The sequence below is a fragment of the Microtus ochrogaster genome, linkage group LG1 (genome assembly GCF_000317375.1).
Source record: "Microtus ochrogaster isolate Prairie Vole_2 linkage group LG1, MicOch1.0, whole genome shotgun sequence".
NCBI classification, from domain to species: domain Eukaryota; kingdom Metazoa; phylum Chordata; class Mammalia; order Rodentia; family Cricetidae; genus Microtus; species Microtus ochrogaster.
In genome coordinates this window covers 40,590,404-40,602,920 of record NC_022027.1, presented here as the reverse complement: position 1 = coordinate 40,602,920, position 12,517 = coordinate 40,590,404, and the positions used below count along the sequence as shown (strand labels likewise).

At 34.1% G+C, this 12,517-nt stretch overlaps 1 pseudogene; it reads right to left on the bottom strand.

Moving 5' to 3' along the window:
- LOC106144111 overlaps positions 1 to 10,106 on the bottom strand; it is a 23,962-nt pseudogene extending 13,856 nt beyond the window's left edge.
- Positions 10,107 to 12,517: the final 2,411 nt, after the last annotated feature.

Genomic DNA, 12,517 nt, shown 5'->3' with positions numbered 1-12,517 from the left:
TGTGTTGATTTCACTGGTTAAATAAAGAAACTGCCTTGGCTTTTTGATAGGGCAAAAAATTAGGTAGGTGGTGCAGACAGAACAGAATGCTGGGTAGAAGGCAGTGTGGCAGACGCCATGGCTCTCCTCTTCGAGAGTGATGCCAGTTAGACTCATCCTAGTAAGCCACCGTCAAGTGACAATACAGATCATTAGAAATGGGTTAAATCAATATGTAGAAGCTAGCCAGTAAGAGGTTAGAACTAATGGGCCAGGCAGCAATTTAATTAAAACAGATCTCTGTGTGAATATTTAGGGCATAAGCTAGCCAGGCAGCAGGGAGCTGGGTGCCAACATTTCCCCAAATTACAAAAACTGGATAGATTTCTACATAGTTCTAAAATAGGAAAATGAATCTTAGACAATATACACAATAGCAAGTCTACTGTGTAAAATTTTGATATAACTATTTAGAAAACTGTATGTTAATAGAAATTTTAAAAGACGTCTATTAGCCCCTTAAAATTTTTTTACTCTTTGTCTTTACTTATTAAGATGCTTCAGTGAACTTTCAAGTTTTGATACCATAAATAATTATAAATTTTATGGAAAGATATAGACAATGTTACATAAAATTATTGAACTGAAGACCTTCTATCACCTTTGCCTTAATAATTTACCTTTTAATAATAACATATATCTTCCTATTAAATTAATTCATTATAAATCAATTACATGAGAAAAAGACTGGTTTAATGTCCACTATTGCAGTTTTTAAGAATTCAAGAATGTAACATGTATAATCTCCTAATCCTAGCAAAGTATATGAAATTATTTCAAATCCATGTTTTTCCTAAGTTGATAACAAGTTTTATATTCATACTACAGATTTAGGAGATTCAGTGAGTATTGGTTGTTAGTAAAGGAAGGACATGACTATAAAATCTAGAGCATTCTCTCATGTGTGCTCTCAGAAATGATATGTACACGAGGTACATCCTTCTTCACACAAAGACTAGGTTCATCACTAAATCAATACCCTGCCTCAGTTTTCTATAAAATTAAAAGGGAATGTTGTTGTTCATCCATATTTAAAATAAAATAGAGATAAATTCTAAAACTATTATTTCTAATATTCTAACAAAATCAGGAACAGAATCCTGGAAGTGGCCTAGAAGTACAGAACAGGGCTCCATAAAGCCTGAAATGACCAGGAAGAAAGAAACATATGTAGAAAAGAAAAGGATACAAATCCTTCTCTGGTCATCGGGTGGCTTTGGGACTGAAGCAAATGAACCCTAGTTTCCCCTGTGGTCCAATACATATCTGGCTTTCACAGGAAAGATGCGAGGTGGTGATAAATAGAATAGTCAGGAAAATACTTTATTCATTGCTCATGGAAAATTGAGCGGGATGCATTTGGTATACCTAGGATCTTAAAAAAATTGTAAATTTTCTCTAAGTATTTGCTTTATTGTTAGCAAGTTATGAAGATGGGAAATTAAGGTGAATTAATGTTAAAAATCACATTTCACTTTTTTTAAAATGAATACTCTCTCCCATAATGAAAGCAATCTTTGATCAAAATGAAGATAGTTCACTTATGTGCAGATGGGAATTATTGGATTTATGACTATTCCTTATTCTCTCAGGAGGATAAATATTGAATACAACATCCAAACAAAATCAAGTCAAGGCTGCACAACGTTCATTTTATAGTTCAGTTGTCTTGATTGTTCTACATTGATTTAGGACATTTGAAAAACTCATGAAAGCTTTATGATTTTGGATACTTGGTCCTTGAACATAATTCACTCATTCAAGCAATAAATGGTTCTAAGGTTCAAAGTTTAAATTCAAGAAAAACAGAAAGGAAAATGATGCTTAACTTTCTTTTTCATTTGCAAAATGGATTGTATTTGAACAAATATTCAGAATGTTATTATTTAAAACATGTAGTTTCAGTAGTAGTATTGGAGGAAACTAAAAATATAACTGTATTATTTCTACTAGTAGTGTTAGAGGGAACTAAAGGATTACCTGTAACATGGGGAAAATATCAAAACTCTGTATCTATTTTCAATTTTATGTCAGAAAAGTAGAAGGCATGTGTAACCTTTTCCTCTTCATATATCTGATAAATTGCTAAGTCCTAGACTTTAATTTTACCAAACTATTTATTTTTCACTAAAATAATCTGTGTGTTCATGTATGTGTTTATATCATCTGTGTATTACAATATCAGGAACAATGCCACATCACATATTTTGCCCAGTTTTTCAAACATTCACTTATTCTGATTTTCCCTAATGTTGTTACTAAATATCCTTAATAATGATCACCAGGGGAAGCCTTGAATAGAATAGCAGGAAAATACTTTTACTCATTGTTCAAGGAAAATTACCATTAAAATTTTGTATTAAAACATACAAAATTTAGCAAAAAATATAGGGCGATTTGATGTCCTATCAGTGAGATTTAGCTATTGCCCCTGAAATTTCTTCTAAAAATTTAAATAGCTCATTGTTATCTCCTGTAAACTAATTACAAATAAATTATAAAATATTCTCTGATATAGTCTAATGACAACACTGTGATATGTCAAATATCAGAAGTTCAAAAAAATATGTTCTAATGACATTGTTATACCTGATGTCACCAAATTTTCTTCCTCACTTTTTTTTCCTATCTCTTTTCTTAAACATTTATTTTTTTAATTCATTTTAGATTCCAACCAAGGTTCTCCCTCTCATGTCTTCTCCAGCTCCCTATCACCCACCACCTATCTACTCCTCCCATGGGGTGTCAACACAGTTTGGCAAATTAATTTGGAGAAAGATCGAGTCCCTCTCTTCTGCATTAAGTCTGAGTATGGCATCCTATCGTAGGGAATGGGCTCTAATAGGCTAGTTCCTGCACCTGGGATAGATCCTGGTTCCACAGTCGGGGGCCCCTCAGGTAGCCCAAGCTTTACTATTGACTCCCAGAAACAGAGGACCTATTTTGGACCCTAGAGGCTACACAGTTGTCCATCCAGGATTCATGCGTTTCCATAAGATTGGTTCAGCTGACTGAATATATTGATCTCATTTGCTCATGTATTCCCTGATCCCTCTCTTTACCTAGATTCCCAAAGTTCGGCCTAGTTCTTGGCTCTGGCTATTTGCATCTGGTTCTATTAATTTCTGACAGAAGGCTCTAATTTCTCTGGAGCTGTGGATTGTAGTCTGATTTTCATTTGCTTGTTTATATAGTCTATCTGCTTATGAGAAAGTATATACTATGTTTATCTTTCTTAGTCTGGGTTACCTGACTCAGAATGGTTTCTTCTAGTTCCATCCATTTACTTGCAAACTTTGTGATGTCATTGTTTTTAAAGTTGAGTAATACTCCATTGTTTAAATATACCCACATCTTCTTTATCCATTTTTTAGTTGAGGGGGATCTAGGTTGTTCCAGGTTCAGCTATTGCAAATAATGCTGCTATCAATATTGCTAAGCAAATGTCCTTGTGTTATCATTGAGCATCTCTTGGATATATGCCTAAGAGTGATATTGCTGGGACTTGAGGTAGATTAATTCCCAATTTTCTAATAAACCGCCATACTGATTTCTATAGTGGCTATACAAGTTTGCATTCCCAAGAGCAGTGGAGGTGTTCCCCTCACTCACATCCTCCCCAACATAAACTTTCCTCAATCTTTTTGATCTTAGCCATTCTGAAAGGTGTAAGATGATATCTCAGAGTCACTTTGATTTACATTTCCCTGATGACTAAAGATGCTGAAAGATTCCTTAAATGTCTTTCAACCATTTTCTTCTGTTGAGAAATCTCTGTTTGGCTCTCATCCCATTTTTAATTGGATTATTTGGTATTTTGGTGTCTAGTTTATTGGGTTCTTTAGAAATTTTGGAAATCAGTCCTCTGTCAGATATGGGAGTGGTGAAGATCTTTTCCCATTTTATAGACTGTTGTTTTGTATTGTTTGCCGTGTCCTTTGTCTTAGAGAAGTCTCTCAGTTTCAGGAGGTCCCATTTATTTCTTGTTGCTCTCAGGGTCTATGCTATCACTGTTCTATTTAGGGAGTAGTCTCCTGGGCCAATAGGTTCGAGGCTACTTCCCACTTTCTCTCCTTTTGCTTAAGCAAGTTCCTGACCAAATTCATTATAATAATCAGCACCTTAATTCACTTTGATATAAACACTGCCTTTTGAAAAAAATTGTAAGACAGCTACTTACTGAAGTATTGTCATATGATTAAGAAGGCAACAAATAAAATTTTAATTAATGATATGGGTTTTTAAAATACTGTATACAAAATTGTTATTTCAACAATCCTGGTGTGATTATTTCAATACTTTTAATTATTTAGGGATACTCTGGTTTTAGCCTCAGAAATGATGTCTCTAAAGATACACTTTGAGGTTTGGTAAATAACTTCATCCCTGAAATTATAAAAAATGTATGTTAAAATGATTTTAACGGGTAACAGTTTAATATGGAACAATAAACATGATAGACAGTTACATAATATGTGATAGATATATACTTAGCACATTGCATGATTAATTCTTAATTAACATAATGCTTCAAATAAGTGTTATCATTCTCCCACACAGGTTACAGCTAAATTATATAACCTATCTCACACTCATGATATCATTGAAACATTGGAAACTTCAGGATGGGCTTCTAAAAGTGCTGGGTTTCAGTACTCTATCATATGGAAGACATTTAAATATTAACTAAGAAGCATAAATCTACTAACATTGTCCCAGAGTCACCCAGCTTTTTATTGCATACCACTGAAGCCCACTTCCACATTCCAACCTCATAAGGGTTTTCCACTCAGCAGGATGAGAAGACATAACCCCAGTTGCTCCATTGCTTCATCTCCAAGCAGTCCTACTCTTGCGTTTTTGAAAATGATCTTCATTCACTGTGTGTTGTATTTATACTGACATGAGTTTCCCAATTAGTTCATATTTTTATTTACTTTATTTTGAACTGCAGAGGATTAGAGAACTCACAAACATTACATATTTGACAAAGGAAATCTATTATGACTAAGAATTCAAAGGCTGCAGATCAAGAAGTAGGTTTTGTTTCTTCTTATCTGTGGTATATATAATAAGGACAATTTTTATATGTTCATTTCCTTATTTACTTTTCTTTTATAATTGTTTCCTCTTGTGAAGAAATTTTGTGATGTTATGTGTGTAATCTATCCCCGATTAGGTACTCTTCTGAGTCTATTACGCTGCAAAGACTCCATCTTATTAGCCTGCAAGGACAGAAGAGAAAAATCAGGGTCCAGCTGACTGAAGAAAAGAAACAACTTTGGTATTCAGTGCCTATGGAAGAGAGTGCTAGGCTTTTCTGGCTGCTTAAAGCAGTTCTTAGTCAGGAGCTGGCAAGTATGAACTCTCCTCCAAATAACTGTAAAAAAAGTAAATTCTTCAAATAACCTCTGTGGGCTTCATATGAACTTCCTAGGTGAAATCTTGCCATATTGATAAAGCCTTAACAAACGTGAAGAGACCTAGCTCAGTATTCCTTGGTCCTACTCCGGGGAAGCTGTCACAGTTAAAAGGAGAGTTATTACATATCCTGCATATGTTTCCTCATTGATGTATGTATGTATGTATACATTATTGGGAATCAATATTTATAGATCGGTGCTAGCTAAATTTTATTTTTTATTTTTTAACTTCATCAAATGTATCTATTCAGTCTCAGGATACCAGGTAGAATGTATCAATTTAGACATCAAGTACACTAATGCTTCTTTGTCTTGGCTATAGAACCAAAATTTCCTGGTTTGTAGACACTGACAGTTTTTTAAAACTATTTATTTTGTGAGATTTTGATGTAATTATGTAATTTACCTCTTCCAGTCAAACCTTTCCATATGCTATTTCTTGCTCTCTCTCAAAGTCATAGCCTCTTCATTAATTGCTCTAGCAACATTAAGGTGTATGTAGGTATTACATGAATACACATATACCTATACATATTCATCACCTTAAATACATGACTGCACCTTGATGGGTCTGTATACTGTTACTTGTATATCTGCTTTCAAGGCTATCCATTTGATACTGGACAACCAGGTCTTGTGCTCTTCCCTTCATATGACATTTATTTTTTCTGCTCTGAGTATTCCCTGGTTGCCTGTAGTTTCTATGTGGGTAGAAATGAAGAAAAATTGTATACTGATGACACTGTTTTTATTTGAGATAATAAAATGATTCTACATTTAAAGCATGTGATGATTGCAAAATTATTCTAGTGAAGAGAGATGGACGACATTGGATTTTACATCAAATCAGTGGCATTTGTGACATGGATGAGCGCTCAGTAATGTTGTTTGTTTAAAATCTAAACATGGAAAAATTATCATAAAAAGAGAGAATAAGGAAAGAATTCTTAGACCCCACTCTGAACCAAACATGGTAGTAAATGTGTGTCAGAGGTGAGGGGGGTTTTGAAACTGTGTCCTAGAAAATATAAATAAATTTCTAAAGTCCATCAGTTGAATAATATATGATAAGAATGGGACACAAACCATGATCCAACCCACAGAAAGGCAAGTTATTTTTGAACTAGACACCTGCATGGACTATTTTTGCCAAGTTACTTCACAATATTAAGAATTTTATTTTTCTTCCAAATTATTTACACAGTCTTTTCATTCTCTTATGCCAGTACAAATTTGATTCATTGACAAGTTTTAATCAAAAGAATAAAGACTTTAGGCTATACAAGTAATACTGGATAAGCAGATGAAGTAAGTGTACTTATTTCCAGGGTACTTTGATTTATGTGTACATAATCATTGTTTTGTCTACTTTGGCCTGAATCAATATAGCCAAATGATTTTCTGAAATGCCATAAACTCCTGCTGACTCTGAGAATTATAATTATAAAAATTATTCCTTTGAAATTAAAAAACATACTGGTGGAAGGTTGTCATCTTTCTGAAACATTTGTCTAATTTCTCCTTCTATCTGAAGGTTGGGGAATGCAGTATTTTGGTCATTTTAATCATCTACTTCCATAAAATAGATTCAGTGAGTTCTAATTTTCTGGAAATTAAATGGTATTGAAATGCTATTTCTTAATGTATGTGGATAGGTTTCAAACATATATGCTCAAAAAGAGGTAAACTTAATAGCATGCTAGGTGTTAGACTATTATTCTTTGAATGGAAACTCTCCAGAAAAGGTGACACATTTTGAGTATTAATTTCATTGACTTCTTCAAAAGTCTTGCTTACAATTTCAGTTTCACTGGGTCCTCTGCAAAATATTGAAGAGAAAATTAGAAAGGAAATGTTAATATTGGTTTGTGATCTTAAATTATAATTACATAGTTTTTTCCCATTCTTCAACAGAATTCTTTGAAACTCGAGTGCTTGGACTTGGCTAGATCAACAAGATGTTAATTTAAGAGAATGCCTGCTTTTTAAAAATTGTCTACATTTATAATTATTTACTCATGTATTTTCTAATAGTTTAAAGTAATGACATCTCCTCAGTATAGTAAGTAAAAGTAAAGTTCTGTGTTAACTCACATATATCTTACATAAATTTGGATTTAGACTTATATACATGTGTGCATGCATGTATACAGAGATTATATAGATAGGTAGATGGGTAGATAGGTAGAAAAATGGATTGACAAACACAGATATTTCAACCTGGGTACACACATAAACCTACTTTAAGAGTGACTAGGTATGTAATTCTGATACAGCTCTGAGAAATGTTGCATATATCTGAAAACTGTACTACCTTTGTCTGAGTCTGATGTTGATGACTGGCTGCCTCTTTACATATGGAATGTGGATTTACTCACTGACTTTGAAGAATCACATTCTCATGAGACAATGCATGTTATGACATATTTAGAAGATACGTTTTCTGATAAGATTTTTAAACCAAAATTGAGAGATTATTGTGCTTTTCTGACTTATTTAAACTGATTGGAAATCCAAATCAAAGACACCACAATACCTTTCTGTTGGTCTTGGAAAATGTGACATATCTATAAGTATGTCTGCGAAGAATTTTTTTTTCTGCTTTTAATCATGTGATTCAAGTCCCAGATAACAATTGCAGGCCTGGGGCATAGGATACAATGGGTTCTGTTCTGACTTGTAAGGCAAAGTATGAGATAGAAAGCTATGCTCCTTTAAGTATCTGTGATTATGTAAAGTGTATAGCTGAAGCAAAAGCAACCCAATTTTTTCTTGAGCATTTGAATATACTTCATACATCGAAGACATCAATTAATCCTTGTACAATGTTTAGTCTGACAAACCAATGTTAATTTAAAAATCATTATACACTATTCAATGTTGTTTTCTGTTTTGACATTAGTCAAAAGTTCATTTGTACAACTTTTATTAAAATGTGGCAGCTGTGGGTAAAGCCTTTGCAAAGATTAAATTAAACTGTATCCTTGAATATAAAAGATGTTCTGCTATAGACAGGCTGAGGAAAGAAGGAGATTATTGTAATACATTGAAAAATAGAAGGGATTTACTGAAAACTAAATGAATTGTAGCTTTTAATACTGGGAATTTTTTCTGAGTTGACTGGGTTTGTGAGGTGGAATGAAAAGTGGATTTCAAAAAAATTTCTTTTTCAAAGCTTATTTACAGAGGAATACATATAACTAGACAATGCAAAAAGATGTATTTTTCTAGAAGTATTATTTAGTTCCACTATAATACTTGAAAAATTCAGGATCTACTTTTAAAGAAGAAATAGGAGGGAAAAAAGAAGTTGTATAGTATAGAACATACACTTTTTTCTCCTCTTATTTAGAAATAAGAAAATAAGTCCGCATGAATTCTATGTAACTATTGTTAGAACTGTCAATAGGCAACCTAGAAATGCAGAATGGCACTGAATGGGAAGGCATAACAAACATTAGCACCTTTACAAGATGAATATCACAGCCACAGAAACAGCAAGTATTCAGAGGATCATTTACAGCAACATGATCTGGTATACACTTTTGTAGACAAGATTAGATACAGTCATCCCCAGTGGCAAAACAAAAACAAATCAAGGGCAATATCTCCTTCACTGTCTAAAAATTAGAAATCCAAGATAAGGCATGCTAGTATGAATACCTTCTATATATTCCAAGTTGGAATATTTAAGCAGTGTGTCGAATAACCAATAAGTCTTGCATTTGTCATCATGAAATATGGCATTGATAAAATATGGCTTTTATGAAATAGGGTTTTCTATTTGTTTACTCAAGTCTACTCATTTATGGTTTTATCTGAACCTCTAGAAAATGTTGGCTTTTCCTTGGTCTTTGTATTTATTTTATAGATGTTTCATTTTTTTTAGGTGTTTCATTTTTTAACCCATTTTTTAACCCCTTTCCCAAGTTTTCTAGATTTATCACCTAAATGATGAAGTTCAGGCATTCACTAATAATAATTTTTCTTACTCAATATTTGTTTGTTTTTTCTTTTTTCTTTTTTTGTTAATTTACATACTAACCACAGTTTCCCTCCATCCCCTCCTCCTGTTCTTTCCCACCTACTCCCTAGTCCAACCCCCCATCCATTCCTCAGAGATGGTAAGGACACCCATGGAAATCAACTAAGCCTGGCATATGGAATTGAGGCAGGGCCAAGTCCTTCCCCACTGCATTAAGGCTGAGCAAGGCATGTCTCCAAAAAACCAGTACATGCAACAGGGGTAAATCTGGGACCCATTGTCAGGGGTCTGACAAGCAAACCAAGCAATATAACTGTCACCCACAAGCAGAGGGTCTAGTTCAGTACCAGGCAGGCTCTCTAGCTGTCAATCCAGAGTCCAAGAGTTCCCACTAGCGTAGGTCAGCTGTCTCTGTGAATTTCCCCATCATGATCTTACTCACCCACCCCTGCTTTTGATCATATAATCCCTCTTTCTCTCGTTCACTGGTGTCCAGGAGCTCGGCCCACTGTTTAACTGTGTATCTCTGCATCTGCTTTAGTCAGTAACTGAATGAAGGTTCTATGATGACAATTACGGTAGTCACCAATCTGACTACCACAGGAGAAGGCCTGTTCAGGCCCCTCTCCATTATTGCTGGGAGTCTTGGCTGAGGTCATCCTTGTGAATTCCCCACACCAGGTTTTTTTTTTTTTTTAATTTCTCTAGCACCAGGTTATTTTAATTCTTAATCAAAAATTGTTGTCTCGAAAATTAAAAAAAAAAAAAGAATGGTAGATACTTGAAGTATTTGTCTTGACTCGTTTTGTTTCCCTTTTGGAGGTCTGCTCTTTTCTGAAGAAGAAGGGGAAGTGGATCTGGGGAAGATGACATACGGCAAGCTTGGAGGGTTGGAGGGAAACTGTGGTTGGAATGTATTGTATGGAAGAAGAATCTACTTAAGATAAAAAGGGAAAAGGGAAAGAATTGACAATACTAGAATCTTCTGTAAAGCCCTTGTACAGTTTCAAAAAAAGAGATTTACAAACGAAATTCAAATGTGGATTGTAAATCAAATTAAGGTAAAAAGGTACTGAATTAGTTATTCAATCAGCATATTACAGTCATACTGCATTCTTGAAAAGTGAAATCTAATTAATTTCTAATCTTGATATTCTCCTCATGCTAGCAGTCAATTACACGTTTCAAACTTCCTTGATATACACAGACGGACACAAACCATATATAAAATAATAATACATTAGAAATCAAATAGCTAAATGCAGCACAAATTCTTTGGGTAGTAAGTAGTGGGGGTTCCTACATTATTTTCCATAATATAAATTCTCTTGAGAATACATGTGTAGTAGAAGCTATGTTGAAATATGACAAACATATCCTTTATACAAAAGACTTCTCAAAATGTGCACATTTTAGGGAGTAAGGGAGCTTCTTACTCCCTACAAAACTTCTGATCCTAACAACTGGGGACAGACAGTCACACCTCTCCCTTAAGTTTCCAGTTTACTGCATTGCTAAAAATAATTTGGATCGAGTATGAACAAACAACAGCTCTTGAGCTCCTCCTGAGTTTGCTGCCAAGGACTAAAGAGAAAGGAGAGGAACTCAGGTAAGCATTTGTCTCTCCAGGAGTTTGCTTTCAGCCGAGAGCCCTCTATAATAAAAAGCAAGCAAAAATGTTCCCAAGCAAAAAAAAACCTCAGAGCTGAGAGGAGTCTTCTACTTTAATGAGGTAATTCTTGGCTTCATGGTTTCAGTCAGCAGTGTTAGCAAAACTCCAACGACACTGAAAAGGGTCTTTATTTGTTTATTTATTTATTTACTTCCTTATTTACTGATTGAAACTTGGTAATAAAAACAATTCTAACCCTTATTTTCTCGTCTTACTGAAATTCATTAAACATTAAACAAATATGTGGGGTAATTACAGGAGTAACTCGAACAAAAGATCGAAAAATTTCTGTATATATGAGTCAACAGTTTGGAATGGGTTATTAATGAAGGAAATTGGAAACCATCTGTTTTTCCAATTTGATTAAACTAGAAAGTAATCATTGTGAATGGATCAGCTGTGAATCATACAAAACTATTACACATAAATGAGTCATGCATAATTCTCTACATATTTAAAATGAGGACTTTTGCATCAAATCACTACAATATACAATCAGATAGCTCCGCCAACTTGGCTCATTATTGCAAATTAACACTAGGAATATTCCAGCATTTTACAATGGAAGAATCTGTTCTTGTTTGCGTTCATGAACAAGTACTTCTTGATAAATTTTAATTTCTACTCTCTGCTCAGCAATACAGAATAACAAATAATGTGCTAGACACCCTGCTATTGAGTAGCTTTTAATCCTTATTGGAGACACAATACCTGAACATGCTAAATAATTGTATATTATAAGAATCCTAAAAGAGGGTAAATGAATTATTATTGATTAGCATCTGTATAATTTACATAGTTAAATATCTCATGTTGGAACTTTTTTTTTCCCTGTGAATCCTTGGAGTTAATCAGTTGTGACTTTAGGCAAAAGTCTAATGAAAAATTACAAGCATAACAAATCTGCCTGCGAAATGCTTGGCAAATTCTTGGTGTTCAGTCAACATTTATTAAATAAAAAATAAAAGGGATTCAAATCCCCCTGAACTCAAATATTATCTTTCAGTCCATCAAAACACTCAGAAATCTGCATGCATCTGGAAAACAATTTCCAGGTTGCCATGGCTGTTTTTGCTTAAGTTGCAGTATTATTCACGCTTTTGGCATTAGGCATAATAGTGTTTGTTTTACAGTCATTATTAATCTTCCCATCAGAGGCCTGTGACATCTCTGTGGAAGAGTAGGCATTATGAGATCTGTTCCAAAAGGCAGTCAGATAGTTCTGTTCACTGTCGTATTTCTGTCTATGCATGGAGAACTATCCGCTTTATTTTTCCAGAGACACCTCATCATCTACTATGGCTCTTGTTTGACTCATCTTCATACCTAAACATGTGTCTACGTTTACTGAATATATTAAGCCTGGAAAGGGTGGAAATCCTATCTCAGGATTCTTTT